Source organism: Cynocephalus volans, chromosome 1, assembly GCF_027409185.1.
Source record: "Cynocephalus volans isolate mCynVol1 chromosome 1, mCynVol1.pri, whole genome shotgun sequence".
Classification (NCBI taxonomy): domain Eukaryota; kingdom Metazoa; phylum Chordata; class Mammalia; order Dermoptera; family Cynocephalidae; genus Cynocephalus; species Cynocephalus volans.
In genome coordinates this window covers 57,884,521-57,898,814 of record NC_084460.1, presented here as the reverse complement: position 1 = coordinate 57,898,814, position 14,294 = coordinate 57,884,521, and positions in this window count along the sequence as shown.

The following is a 14,294-nucleotide window of genomic DNA, read 5'->3' as shown; positions in this document are numbered from 1 at the left end:
AGGCCGTCCCCGCCAGAGGTCCGCGAGGAGGACGCGGGGCGGGGCGTGCCTGGAGCCAGCCGCGCGCACGCCTGTGGAAGTGACACGGGAGGGGCCGGCGGATGAGCCAAAATGGGAAAGGAGGGTGTAACTGGCGGGGGGGACCCCGGGGTAGGGGGACGCGGCAGCGACGTTGGGGTTGAGACGCGCAGGACGGGAAGGGCGCGGCCGTGCCAAGAGCAGAGCCAGTGGCTGCAGGCCGGGGCAGCCGAGCCGGGGTGCATGGGCGTCGCCGTGCGGGGCGGGACGCAGGGTTGGGGTTCCTGAGAGAGGGTGGAGTTTGGGCGGAGAGCACACCACTGAAATCTCCCGGGGACCTACAAGGCCAAGAGAACTCCTTTTGGACGACGTGAATAGGAGCGTGAGTGATATGCAGACGAAGAGAGGAATACCATGCAGGTGTGAGCTCCTAGCTCCACGGGAGGAGGAGGGGAAAGCGAGGATGTCTGGACAGTGACAAGACGTTCTGTAGACAGCATGCGGAGGGCCGTGTGCTGGGGAGAGAAGGATGTGGTTCCAGGTCCTGCAGACCTAGAGTGCGCACGTGCAGCTCCACACCACAGGTGCTGCGTAAGGGTGTGTCCACTTCAAGCGGTCGTCTCAAGGTGGGTCAGGGCTGCTGTGGTGAAGAAGACCGACCTACGTTTGGGTGGCCTGCGGGATTCCTCAGTGGAGGCAAGCCACTGAGGGTTGAAGGCAGCCCTGACCGCGGAGGCAGGGGAGTCGTGCGTGCCGGCTCAGGCTTCAGGGTGTGTTGGGCCGGGTGGATGGACCCTGCATAGGCTGCCTGATGAGCTCTCCCTGTGAGACTGATCTGAGATGCCTTTGCTGGCCGACGGCCATACTCATCCATCTGTCCGGGTCATTCTGCATCTAGAAAAGGACTTTGTGGCTCTGTGTTCTTGTCCACAGGGTGCTGATTTCAGGGCTAGTGCTGTCCTCTCTGCTGCCCTCCCCCCACACCACCCACGGCCACCGGGGCGTCCCTTGCTTTGCCACCTTGATGCAGCAGAGCCCTTTGTGGACCACCTGCCCGGCCCACCCAACAAGCTTTGTGAAACTGCCCGTTCTTCCCTTTGCTTCAACCCAAACATCACATGGGGTTTTTCCGATGAGTTTTTAGCAGTAGAACCTTTCCTTCAATTACAGTCTTATAAGCCACCCCCTATAGACAACAGGTACAAGTATCGCTGCTGTGGAGGAGGCGACCTGGGTCACCCCTCCCCACCTCCCTCCTGCCCCCATATTCCTCCCAGACCCTGGAGCTCCACTTGGAGGCAGAGTTTGAAAAGCAAAGATCGGAGGCTTCACCATCTTCCATGGTCTCAGGGAGAGCTTGCTTTCTTTCTTGATCTATAGCCCTGACCCCACCAGCCTCATGATCTTCACACTGGTTCAGCATCCTTCCTACCTGAGACACTGTGGTTATCTGTGACCACTTCAAATTACCGAGGCCCTGGAGCCATCCTTGACCCCCCTGTCCAATGTCAGGGACACCACCTCCGTACAACCCACCGTGCTGTGCCCCTGCTTCTCTCACCTCTCACCACCCACCCCACCCCTCCCGGGGCTCTGCTGGGTGATCCTCCTAAAACACAATGTGATGACATCACTGCTGTCTTCAGACATTCCCTTCAGACCCATTTGCTTGGTTCTCTGGGATGGCTTCCCCCACTCCGCTCCACATCTGCTCCCACTACCATCAGTATTAATCTTCATAGAATGCCATGCTAAGCATTTTACACGGGTTACTTCCATGAAGTGGGTACTACTATGACCTCCTGACATTGGGAGCTGGCCTGGCATTCACAGTGAGGCCACAAACATGAACATTGGACACAAACAATCTCACAGAGGAGCACATTGTGATACGGGGAAATAAAACAAGTCTACATCACAATTTTTTCTAAGCACAGACTAGAGCAAGGACACCGTTCCACCTACAAAGTCCCAGACATGTCCTCTCTGGGCTAGTAGCAATGACCCCTGCTCTTCCACCAGCTACAGCTGAGCCTCCCTCTGCCCTGGCCTTCCCACAGATAACATTTACACAGATGTCCAGTCAGAGAACTGCCACCACAACATCACCCAACCCAAGCCACATCCCTTAGTAAGTTTTTCCAGGGGTGCATTCCCCTCACTGCAATGAGTAATAACACCAATTCATTCAACTATAAGTGTGTTCCTGGTGGCCTGTGGCAGGAGGGCTTTGACAACTCCATTTTCCAGATGAGGAAACCGAGACTCTGAGAGGTTAACTGGAGCCACACAGCTAGTAGTAAGCATGGGAAGGTGGACTAGAATCCAACTGCGGCTCCTAACCCTCCCCCAGCCTCCTCCCATGCCCTGCAACAGGGAGTTTTCTCAATGTGTCTTTAGTGTCCCCCTGCCCAAACACCCTTCCCCTGGCAACTGTCCACTCACGGTTGGCATATCTGGAGGAGTCTCTAGGCAGAGGGATGATCACACAGAGGCCTGCGGCAGGGGTGCACCTGTGTGTCTGAGGGGCAGCAAGTGGCCAGAGCCAGGTGAGGAAGGCCATGTTGTCATCTTCAAAGTACAGTACTGAGGCTTCCTTGGGTTCCAGTAGCTTTCTTAAGTTTTTATTATGGTAAAATTTACATAGAAGTTATCATTTCAACCATTTTAAGCGCACAGTTGAGTGACAGTAGGCACATTCACATAGTTGTACCACCGTCACCACCATCCGTCTCCAGAATTCTTTCATCTCCCACTGAAACTCTGTCCCTGTACATGATCAAAATTCTTAGCAAACTAGAGGAACAGAGAGGAACTTCCTCAGCTTGATAAAGAACATCTACAAAAAAAAAAAAGGAAAAAGAAACACGCATCTAATATCATATTCATGATGAGAAAGTAACTGGATCAAGAATAAGGCAAGAATGTCCCCTCTCATTACTCCTGTTCAACATTGTACTAGAAGTTCTAGCTGATGCAATAAGACATGAGAAGGGAAAATAAGCTGCACAGACTTGGAAAGAAGAAATAAAACTGTCTTGGTTCACAGATGACAAGACTATCTATGTAGACTATCCTAAAGAATCTACCAAAAAACAAAACTAATAGGTGATCGTAGCAAGGTTGCAGGACAAGGTAGTCCCCCCTTATCTTCAGGGGATCTGTTTCAAGACCTCCAGTGGAGGCCTGAAACTGCGGATAGCACTAACCCCTGTATATACTATCTCTTTCCTATGCACACACACACCTATGATTAAGTTTAAGGTATAAATTAGGCACAGTAAGAGATTACCAACAATAACTGATAGTAAAATAGAACAATTATAACAATGTACGAGGGTACTTCCAAAAATTTATGGAAGGATTTGTATTATCTTTTAATTCTATTTTTCCATGAACTTTTAGAAGTACCCTTGTACTGTAATAAAAGTTACGTGAATGTCTCTCTCTTGGCTACTAAGTAACTGACAGGCAGGTAGCATGTACAGCATGGATGCGCTGGACAAAGGGTTGATTCACGTCCCAGAGGGGACCGAGCAGGATGGTGTGAGATTCATCACGCTCCTCAGAACAGTGTGCAATTTAAAACTTATGAATTATTTATTTCAGGAATTTTTTATATAATATTTTTTGACCACAGTCGACTGCAGGTAACTGAAACCACAGAATGCAAAACCGCAGATGGGGGCACCACTGTACAAGATAAATGTATAAAAGTCAATTGCTTTCCTATATTCCAGCAATGAACAATTGAAATTTAAAATTAAAAACAATACCATTTAAAGTAGCAACAAAAAATGAAATATTTAGATATAAATCTAACAGAACAAGTATAAGATCTATATGAAGAAACTGATTTTTTAAAAATCAAAGAATATCTAAATAAATGGACAGATATTTCATGTTCATGGATAGGTTTAGATGGTGTTAAGATGTCAATGGTATTAAGATGTCAATTCTTCCCAACTTTATCTGTAGATTTAATGCAATTCCAATCTCAAAAGCTCAGCAAGTTATTCTGTGGATATCAACAAAGTGATTCTAAAGTTTATATGGAAAGACAAAGAACCCAAGGTAGCCAACACTATTGAAGAACAAAGCCGAGGACTGACACCACCAGCTTTCAAGACTTACTGTGAAGTTACAGAAATCAAGACAGGGTGGTATTGGCACAAGAACAGACAAATAGACCAAAGAGACAGAATAGAGAAAGCCAGAAACAGAAGCACAAAAGTAAAGTCAACTGTTCTTTGGCAAAGGAGGAAAAGCAATTCAATGGAGAAAGGATAGTCTTTTCAACAAATTATGTTGGAACAAATGGACATCCACGTGCAAAATTAAATAAAATAAACACAGACCTCACACTTTTCACATAAAAGTTCCTGAAGTTAACATAGGAGAAAATCTAGGTGACCTTGGGTTTTTAGTGATGACTTTTTAGACACATCAAACACTCAATCCATGAAAAAAAAATTGGTAAGTTGGATTTTATTAAAATTTAATACTTCTGCTCTGTGAAAGACACTGCTAAGAGAATGAAAAGATAAGACAGAAACTGAAGGGAAATATTCATGAAATACATATCTGATAAAGCACTTCTATCCAAAATATACAAAGAACTCTAAAAACTCAACAATAAGAAAAACAACACAATTTAAAAATTGGCAAAAGATCTGAACAGATGCCTCAGCAGAGAGGATCTACAGATGGCAAATAAGCACGTGAAAAGATCTCAAAATCATATGTCGTTAGGGAATTGCAAATTTAAAAAAACAGTGAGATACCACTGCACACCTATTAGAATGGCCAAAATCCAAAACGCTGACACCACCAAATGCTGGAGAGAATGTGGAGCAGCAGGAGCTCTCGTTCACTGCTGGTGGGAACGCTAAAGGGTGCAGCCACTTTGGAGGACAGTGTGGCACTTTCTTATGAAAAACATGGTCTTACCTTATGATCCAGTGTGTGCGCTCCTAGGTATTTACCCAAATGACCACTATGTCAACATAAAAATGTGCACACAGATATTTATAGCAGATTTATTTATAATTGCCAAAATTGGAAGCAACCAAGATATCCTTCAATAGGTGAATGGATAAACAAACTGTGATATGTCAGTACAATGGAGTGTTAATCGGTAATAAAAAGAATGAGCTATTTAGCCATGAAAAGACATGGAGGAACTTTAAATGCTTGTTGCTAAATGAAGAAAACCAGTGTGAAAAGGCTACATACTTTATGATTCCAATGACATGACATTTTGGAAAAGTAAAAGTAAAAAGTGTAGAAACAGTAAAAAGATAAGTGGTTGCCAGGGACTGGGGTGGGTAGGGAGGGATGCACAGGCGGAGCACAGAGGATGTTTAGGGCAGTGACGCTACTCTGTGTGACACTGTGATGGTGAATACATGACACTATGCATTTGTCAAGACCCGTATATCTGCAACAGAAGAGTGAACACTGATGTAAACTACAGACTTTGGTCACTAGTAATGTGTCAATACCAGTACATCAGTTGTAACAATGTACCACACTAACGCAAGATATTAACAACAGGGGAAACTATGTGCAGGGACAGAGCGGGGACTGTAGGAACTCTGTGTTATCTGCTCAAATTTTCTGTAAACCTAAAACTGCCCTCAAAAATAAGATTTATTATTATTATTTTTATTTTTACAGTGAAATTTTTTTCAGACCTAAAAAAACTAAAAAAAAATTAAGCAGCAAACCCACGCAATGTGAGATGTTAAAAGGAGTTTTTCAGGCAGAAAGCAAATGAAACAGATGGAAATATAGATCTACAAAAAAGAATGAAGAGTGCTGGAAATGAGAACCGCGTGGGTAAATGTGTAAGATTATGTTCTGAGAGCACCTCAGTCCTGGCTAAGGATACCACTTACTTTATTTACTGCTGTGCTGTCTAATTATTTTTATGATGGGCAAGTGTTGCTTTAGCAATTACAATCATTTAAAAATATTTCTTATCCTCTAAGAGTTTTACAAACAGTGCCCTGTTCTTGAGGTGGAGCTCCGTTTGTAAACACCAGACAGCAGCTGCCTTGGCCTGGCCCTGCTCTGTACTTGCTGGTGGTCAGGGGAGGCTGAGTCAGGGCTGGCTGGAGGGAGCACAGATGGGACAACAAGCCCTGACAGATAATGTGCCAGGGGCTCGCCCCCATGCTAAGCAGGAAGCATGTTCAAAGCCCCCTTCACTTCCTTCTGCAGAGGAAGTGGGTGAATGCGTGAGCAGGGCACCCTGCAGCAGCTGCTCCCTGTCCTCAGCCCCCTCCCTGCCCTGCTCTTCTGACATTTCCTGGGGTGCTTTTTGCAGTCCAGTGGAAGGGAACTCTCTCACGCTCACTCTCGGCATCCTGGGCCTCTGAGCTGCTTGCCCACAGGTGCATCGAACACTGGTCGGCTTTGTCAGCGGGAGGATGGGGGTGCTGACACCTGGGCAGACGTCTCTCCTACCTCTGGCCGGTCTGTGAGGAGGGTGCCATGCAACTGGGACAATGGCAGTGACAAGATGTGGAATTTGCCACAAGGTGTCACCAATGTACAACTGCTGTATTGGGAGGAGAGAACCACAGTTTTCAAACGTGTGCCCAGGTTTCCCTGCTCTTCTTACCACACAGGTGACAGCAGTTTGATGTGTCTGAAAGTACGAGTGAACTCAAATGCACTCACATGAGTAAAATGGCTGGGAAGGGGTTCTTAGAAATAATTTCTCATCTTAAAACAAACCACTTTAATAAAAAGTTAGCAGTGTGTGGGCATAGGGAAGGGGTCTGCGATGGTCAATTTTATATCAAGTTGGCTGGGCCTCTGTGTGGGATATAATATATTTATACACAAGAGTGAATCTCTTACTAGTTCCGCTTCTCTGGAGACCCTGGCTAATACAGGGTCCTTACAAAAATGTAACTGGGGCCCAGAGGACTGTCTACAGAACACCTGAGGTGGAGGTGCCCTGAGCAGCTGACACCCACACTTGTTAGAACCTCTTAGGGTTCTCAGTGATATTGCTGCCACTGGCAGGAACTTGGGGACCCGTGTCCCTATGCCAGCCCCTCTGCCACTCCCCACTTCACGGTGTCTTGCAAATTGTGAGGGGAAAGTATGAATGTGTAGTAGCCTTGGAGAAGTGGGGGCCGCTCCAGAAACTTCTGACTGCAGCTGGTGGTAGACCAGACTGGTTCTAGGAGGAGGCGCAGCAGATGTATTCATTCCCTAGACACCAGGCAGGTGGCAGGTGGCAGGTGGACCTGTGGGTGCAGACAGGAGGGCCTTGGGTGGCACCTACAAACGCAACCAGCAGCTGCAGTCAGCACCAGGTGACTGGGGCAGATCTCAGAGCTGAGAGTGGTGGCTGCCACAGATGAGCTTTGCAGGGAAGGAAGGCATGTTTGATGGTGTCCCTGGAATGTCAGAGGCGGTGGGTGACCTGCGGCCACAGTGAGCCCCTGCAATCTGGCTTTAATGTGGCTGGCAGGGGTGCTCTGACAAGGAGATGCCATGTGGAGGTCCTCTGCCCAGATGTCCCCAGTGACTTGAGGCTGGCCCTGGACTCCCCCTCCCTCTATCTACTCAGCAGCATGTGCTGTTTGCCTACAAGGGCAGATCCCTCTCTGGACTCTGGAAATCCAGGATTAGTGTGACAGGACCCTGGTCCCAGGGATCGTAAGCAGACAATAAATCAGGAAACAAATCAGCAAGGTCACCCACTGCCCAAAACCCCCCAGTTTGGCATTCCACACAGTCAATGTCTGGCAGTGACTGAGCCCGGCTCACCCCTCATTCCTTTACTCCACCCTCATCCCCTGAGCAGCCCTGCTGGTCCTGCATCCTTCCTGCCTCACATTGGGGTCCCTGCCCCTGCCCCCAGACACCCACAGGACCGGTCCTCACCTCCCTCAGGCAGAGTGCTAGTCGCCTTGGGGAGCCTCTGTTGACCACCCTCATGCCCCGTTCCCCTCTGTGCTTTCTCTGTAGCTCTTTTCAGCAAATATGTGACTCTCCAGATGAGCCTGGAGAATCTGCTTCCACTTCAAGAAGACCTCAAGGTCTCTGGCCAGTCCCTGGGGAATGGTCAGGGTACCAGGAGGCAATGGCATCTACCTGACCTCCCCTCCAGGCATCCTGACGGTGGCCCAGATGGCTGCCAACCTTCCTGAGGCTAGGACAACCGAACCATGAGCTTCTGCTCTCCCTGTTGTGCTTCCCACTGGCCTGGGGACCATGTCAACTCCTTTTCCTCTGGACCCTAGGATGCCCACTGGATCTGACTGCCCCATGGGGATCCAGCTTAGACTGCACCCCCCTTTTCCTCTTGAAGGGACGGACCCCCGGGGGCACTGAAGCATGTGGCACTGAAGGCACCAGCCCTGGGGTCAGGGGCCCGCAGGCAAATCCTGGCCACACAGCCAACCTTCTGTGTGATCCTGGGCCTCAGTTTCCTCATCTGTATGATGGGAACAATCCTACAGATTGCATACAAGAGATTGAGAGGTGGAAGGAGCCATGTGTATAAAAAGGACTCAGGATCAGACTCAATGGCTATCAATCTTTTATTTCTCTCCTGTACCTGCTCAGAGCTGAGCCAGGTAGGGCCTCTGCAAGGGTTGGGAGTTGGGGCAGCTGTAACTGAGCCCTTCTAGGTTTGGTGCCTGATGGGGGTCTCAGATTATCAGCCTGTGGTTGAGGTACCCAAGCAGTGGCCCTGGAGGAAATGGGGTGGACCTTGAGAGCCCTTCTGCTTAGTCTTGGGTGACCCCTCACCATCTTTAGTCAAAACATTCCCAGGTTTATTGCCTGCTATTTTGACAGCTTCTACAGAGAGAGCTGTGACAGAATTAAAGACAAGGAAAATGCTTTTGACCATGTGTGAAAGAAACAGGCAACAAAAGTGTGTCTAATTTGGCGGAAGGTGCCCCACGAGCAGAGATGAGAACATCTTATGAGAGGCGTTTGCTAGCAGGGTGCTAGGGAGAAGGCTGCACGGGCTCCCTGCCCTCCTACACGGTCCTTCACCCTGGGAGTGGTGGGTGCCCGGGGACCGCTCTGCAGGGCTAAAGCCATACCACCTCCTCCAATTTTGTGGGGCTCCAGGTGTGTCCCTGGAGATCTACACTGGCTCACAAGGCTGCTGGGGGTATAGCCAGCCCTCAGGAGCTGGATCCAGCCCAAGTAGACACTTCAGCCAAACTCTCACACAAATTATCAAGAGGGGTTCCATTGGAGCTCAGGAGAGTCACTGTGTCCATATGGTGGTCAGGGCATAGCCTGGGCCATCATACACATATCCCTGCACAGCTTTACGCAGAACCCCAAGTGACCATCCATTCTTCCTTCACATCAAATACCTGCCCTTTTCGGAGTCTGAAATGCAAATAATGGCCTGCCGATTAGGAAACCTCCTCATCCACACCTGTAGCAGCCTCTAAGGGGACACTAGCTTCAGGGAGACACGTGGTTAATGGTAGAAAGCCTCACCTGAACTCGAGGCTCCACTTAATCATGGTGTGATGTCGCCCGAGCACCAAGCTGGCCTCTCAACTCCACAGGATGTTACATGCTTGTCTGCTGGGAGCACACATATCCAGGTAAGGAAAGCAGGTGCACACATGGATCTGCCTTGGTTCTCTCTCAAAACATAGCTTAAATGATGGCTTTTGAGGCATAAGTTGTCAGGGACAGGGAGGGGCAAGAGGAAGCAATGGTGCAATTGAGAAGACAGAAAACTCACAGATGTGAGACAAGTGACCCAAGAAATCCCAATGCTGAATTCTAGATGGAGTGTAGGGAGCTCAGAATCAACAGAGTCCACACCCAGAAACCTCAGGAAATGGCAGCACCAGGTTCTGCTGGAGCTGAGGAAAGGGCTGAAACAAAGACAACAAGTGGGAAGTGTTTCTGAAGCCAGAAAACCCCAGACCCCTGCCCCAACTCTGAGAGCCAGCAACCCCTGGGCACACACTTCTCTCCCTCCAGATAAAGCCTTGAGCTTTATCCTCTAAGGAGGGGAAAAGAAAGGGTCTGCAAGCTGGGATAGAAAGCCTAGCTGCAGGTGGGGATCCCAAACCAAAAATAAATCTTAAGAAAGCATGTGCCTGTGACTCTAAGAACCCGAGCTCCCAGCAGGCTGGTGGCCCAGCCAGCCCCTCCAAGCAGAAGTGGAGAATATCTTTTCAGGGGCCACCAGTTCATGCCATTGTCAAACTGTGGGATCGGGCAGCTCTCTAGCATCATGGTAATGGCCACACATCACACCTTCCCAAGGCTGGAGGGGCTGCTGTGTGTTTCTGCTCTGCAGAGCCACGTAGGACTCACCCTCCGAAGCCCAGGATATCGTGGTGAATGGAAGCCAAGCACTTCTATTTGAAAGATGCTGAGGCCCTGGGACCCCAAGACCAGGCTCCCAGCTCCTCAGAATCCTAGAGTTGGGGGAACAGAGTTTGGAAAACCTAAGGGTCTTATAGGACCAAAGTAGTCCCTTATTATCTGTGGTTCTTTAAAGTCAAGGGTCCTCCGCCCCAGCTCCTATGCATGCTACTCCCTCTCCAGGAGCTCCCTCTGCTCAGCATCACCAGCCACATCCCAAACACGCCTCCTTCAGAGGCCTTCAGAGACCCCACCACTCCTCCTCCTCAGGAAGGGGAATGGAGAGCCCTGCCCCCACAGTCCCAGCTGCTCTAGTTGGGTAGCTGTGAGGGCAGGGCTGAGGCAGCCTGGCTCAGGGTCAGGCCAGGCTCGATTTGGAACCGACCGTGACCCGGTGCTACTTGTCCCTCGGTTGCCCACCAGTCCCCTGATTATGAGCAGAGATCTTTGCTGGGATGTGGCCTCGTACCCCTGTCCCCACTTCCAAAGCTCCTCGGTGCCTGCTCCATCTGTACACCCACCATGGCTCTGATGCTGACCTCCAGGGCCCTCGAGTCACCATGCAAGGCTCATCGTTCTTCAGACCAACCAGGAGCTCCACCGAGACCAGAGGCAACAAAGCTCACTAAGGATGAAACCAAACTGAAGACCAGCGTCTGCCAAGAATACAAGCACCCAACAAGTCGCTTTCACAAGCATCGGTGGCTCTCGGCATTGCTGCTCTTTAGTTATCTGGAAGCTTTTAAAATAAGTCCTGCATTTATGCCCATGTGTCATTGGGGAGAGGTTCTGGTTTGATCAGCCTGGGGTAGGCAGGCTTCTCTAAAGTGCAGTGTTTCAAGGTTAGGATGGACAAGAGGCTAGACAAACCTTCAGGAGAGAAGAGCAAAGTCTCTGGGCAGGGGATGGGGTGGTGCTGATGATCCAAGCCCCATTTGGATACTCTTGTGGGAACAGACATTGAGATGCACACAGTCCTGGTCTCTGCTCCTCACCAGCCACCAGGCAGCCAGGGTGGGGTCCTGGCAGCTCCTCCTTCTCTCTGTGCCCCCTGCAAGTTTGTCACAGTCCCCACCTCTCCAGCCAACTCTCATGCCCCCCAGGATGCCTTCACCTCATCTTGCAGGGGGGACACTGGCCTCCAGCCCAGCATCTGCCATGCTGATGTGGAGGGTACAACCTAAGCCACAGCTCCCCATCACCAGTGGGGCCTCAGCACAGGGGACTCTCAGGAGCCCTTCCTCATGTCTGCACAGGTTCTGTGTGACCCACTAGAGTGCAGTTGGAGCCCTCTAGACACACCCAGTGCCCTCAGGTGTCCTGGACCATGTTAACTGGAACAGAGGCCCAGAATTCCCAAGAATGTGCTAGTGTAGATGAACCTTTGTGTGTCAAGTGGGAGCTCCAGGTCTGTCTCCAGGCTATATTCCCAGGGAGGTCGAAAGCATGTTGACAGTTGAGGTTGAATGTGATTAGAAGCCCCAAATCCAAGTCTCGCCAGGGAGGGCTGGAGCTCCACCTGACAGGAAAGTGTGGAGATGCAGAAGGGAGGTGCCCCTGCATGGCCAAAAGCCAGCACCTGCAGGGGTGGGAAAAGCACCCACCGCCTCACGTAGCCAGAAGTCCAAGGGTGGACTGCCCTCCAGCACGGCTGGGTCCAGGAGCTTTGGAGAGGCCAGCAGAGAGCTCTCTCTTCCTCCTCTCCACTTCCATGTCTCAGCTTTGTCATCCTCCAGAATGTCTGAACTCTGTCCCATTACAGATGGCTTCCTCCCTGCAGCCAGGAGAGACAGCTCAAGCAGCCTCAATTCCATACCCACCCCCATCTAACAACTCCAGAAGGAAGACTTTCTCTCTGATCCTAAGAGAAAACTCCTGGAGAGCACTCCAATTTGTACACGCCTGGTCCTATGGGAAGCGGTAGGGCACAGTGACTCAGACCTTCTAAAACCTCACCTCGGGGGAAGGGGGTCCAAAGGAGATGTTGGCCAAGTTGATGTCAGGAGGGCCCCGTGTGTGGTATAAGGGAGAGACCAGGGATGGAAGAGCCCCTCTCCCACCCTAACTCACCCAGGAGGGCAAGTGGGGAGTTCAGCAGGAGCAGAGACGACGTCCCCCAACAGACCACGGCACCAACTCAGTCAGAGTGGACTTTTATTAGGAAATCACCCTGCAAACACACCATGAGTGCTGTGGGTTCAACGCGTTTCCTGAGGAAGGAGGGTCACAGTATCGGAGCCATCAGGGGACATAGCGCAGCCTGTGAGCGGGTGACTACACGGGGTTGACCATGGCCAGTACCCCTCACAGCAACACAACTCAGCCATCAGGACCGACACACACACGCGACACAAGAAACACACCAGAGCACACACGTCTGCGCTACGCATAAATAATAATAAATACAGAATTCCATTTGCTTTATCTGTGCCTGAAACAAAAGGAACCCAAAAGGGGGAAAAAAACCAAAACATCTTTCTCTCCATTGGACCAAGGGAAAAAAAAATCCCCAAATTATCAAAATTCCTCAGTTACAAAATACTTTTTTAAAAATTCCATTATTAAAAGAATAAATAACAAAATATATAAAAATAACTTGGTTGCATCAAAATTATAACTAGAAGTTATATCAGGATTTTTGTGTGTGGCCTGTCTCATAGTCAAGCAGTTATTTTTCCTTTGATCTAACTTATTTCCCTCTGTAGTGCCCTGGTGTGGGGTCTAGTTGAAATAGTATAAAATCAATAAATAAAAACATTAAATAAATAGCAAACGTTGACGTAAGAGATTGTGAATATAAATACTTACATCTTGACAAATTAAATAATTTACAGGATAATTAAACTCACTACATTTTAATTCTTCCAGGAAGTGCAACTTCTCTACCTCAAAACACTGACTCGGAACTGCAGTCACAATCGACTTGGACTCTATTTACACAGCAGTAACTTTGTGTTTTTAACACATTGAATTAAAATTTACCTTTTTCACATCTTGAATGCATCTAAAAGACAGTGAAATGTTGGTGGTCTCCTGTTAGGGATTTACCCCGACTTCAATGACACTGTCCCCACCTTCGTCAACTTGAACACAGAGACGGAGCCCAGCTGTGACCGGGCAATGTGGCAGTGACAGGTCAGGGGCCAGGTGGTGGACACACAAGCCCAAGGCCTGGCCAGGTGATCCCCAGGCTTGGAGCCCAGACCCGAGACTGAAGGCTGCATCCTGGGGGCAGCCGTGACCCAAGGCCACACTCATCTGCACAGCCTTAGGGCCAGATGCCCCCAGGCATGAGGCTGATTTGCAGGGGCATCCCGGTTAAAATTCCTTGAGCTGACTGTGGGCTACAATGCTTTCCAGCTGCCTGGAGTGATCGTCTGCAAGGCCTGTTCCTAACTTCCCTCTGGAGCACCCTTAACACAAAATGAACTAAATGGAAACAGAAAACACACTTGCCACACGAGCCCTCGCTGAGCACAGACACGCGCCCCAGGCACATCCTCCAGACTGAGACACGGCACCACTGCACCACCACCCAGCTGCCACGCCACCCTCCCAGCCTCGACAGACAGGGAGCACTCGGCCACAAACTCCTAAACTTCCCTGAGAACCTTGTCCATGAGCTTCCACTGGAGACTTTGAGCTGCTCTTCAGATTTCTTTCAGAAAACAAAAATAAATCACTTTGTAATACTTCAATGCCCCCGAGCATGAGCAGGGGGAGGTCATGGCCTGAGCCCAGTGGGGGCGACATGACAGGCACCCCTTTGGATGAGCCCACCCGAGGCAAAATGGGCCGCTGACGAGAAGTCCCTGTGACTAGGAATGCCCCTGCGAGCAGCAGGGTGAGGAGGTAAAGGACAGAGCCACTCGGGGCGCTCCTCGGGACGCCACCGC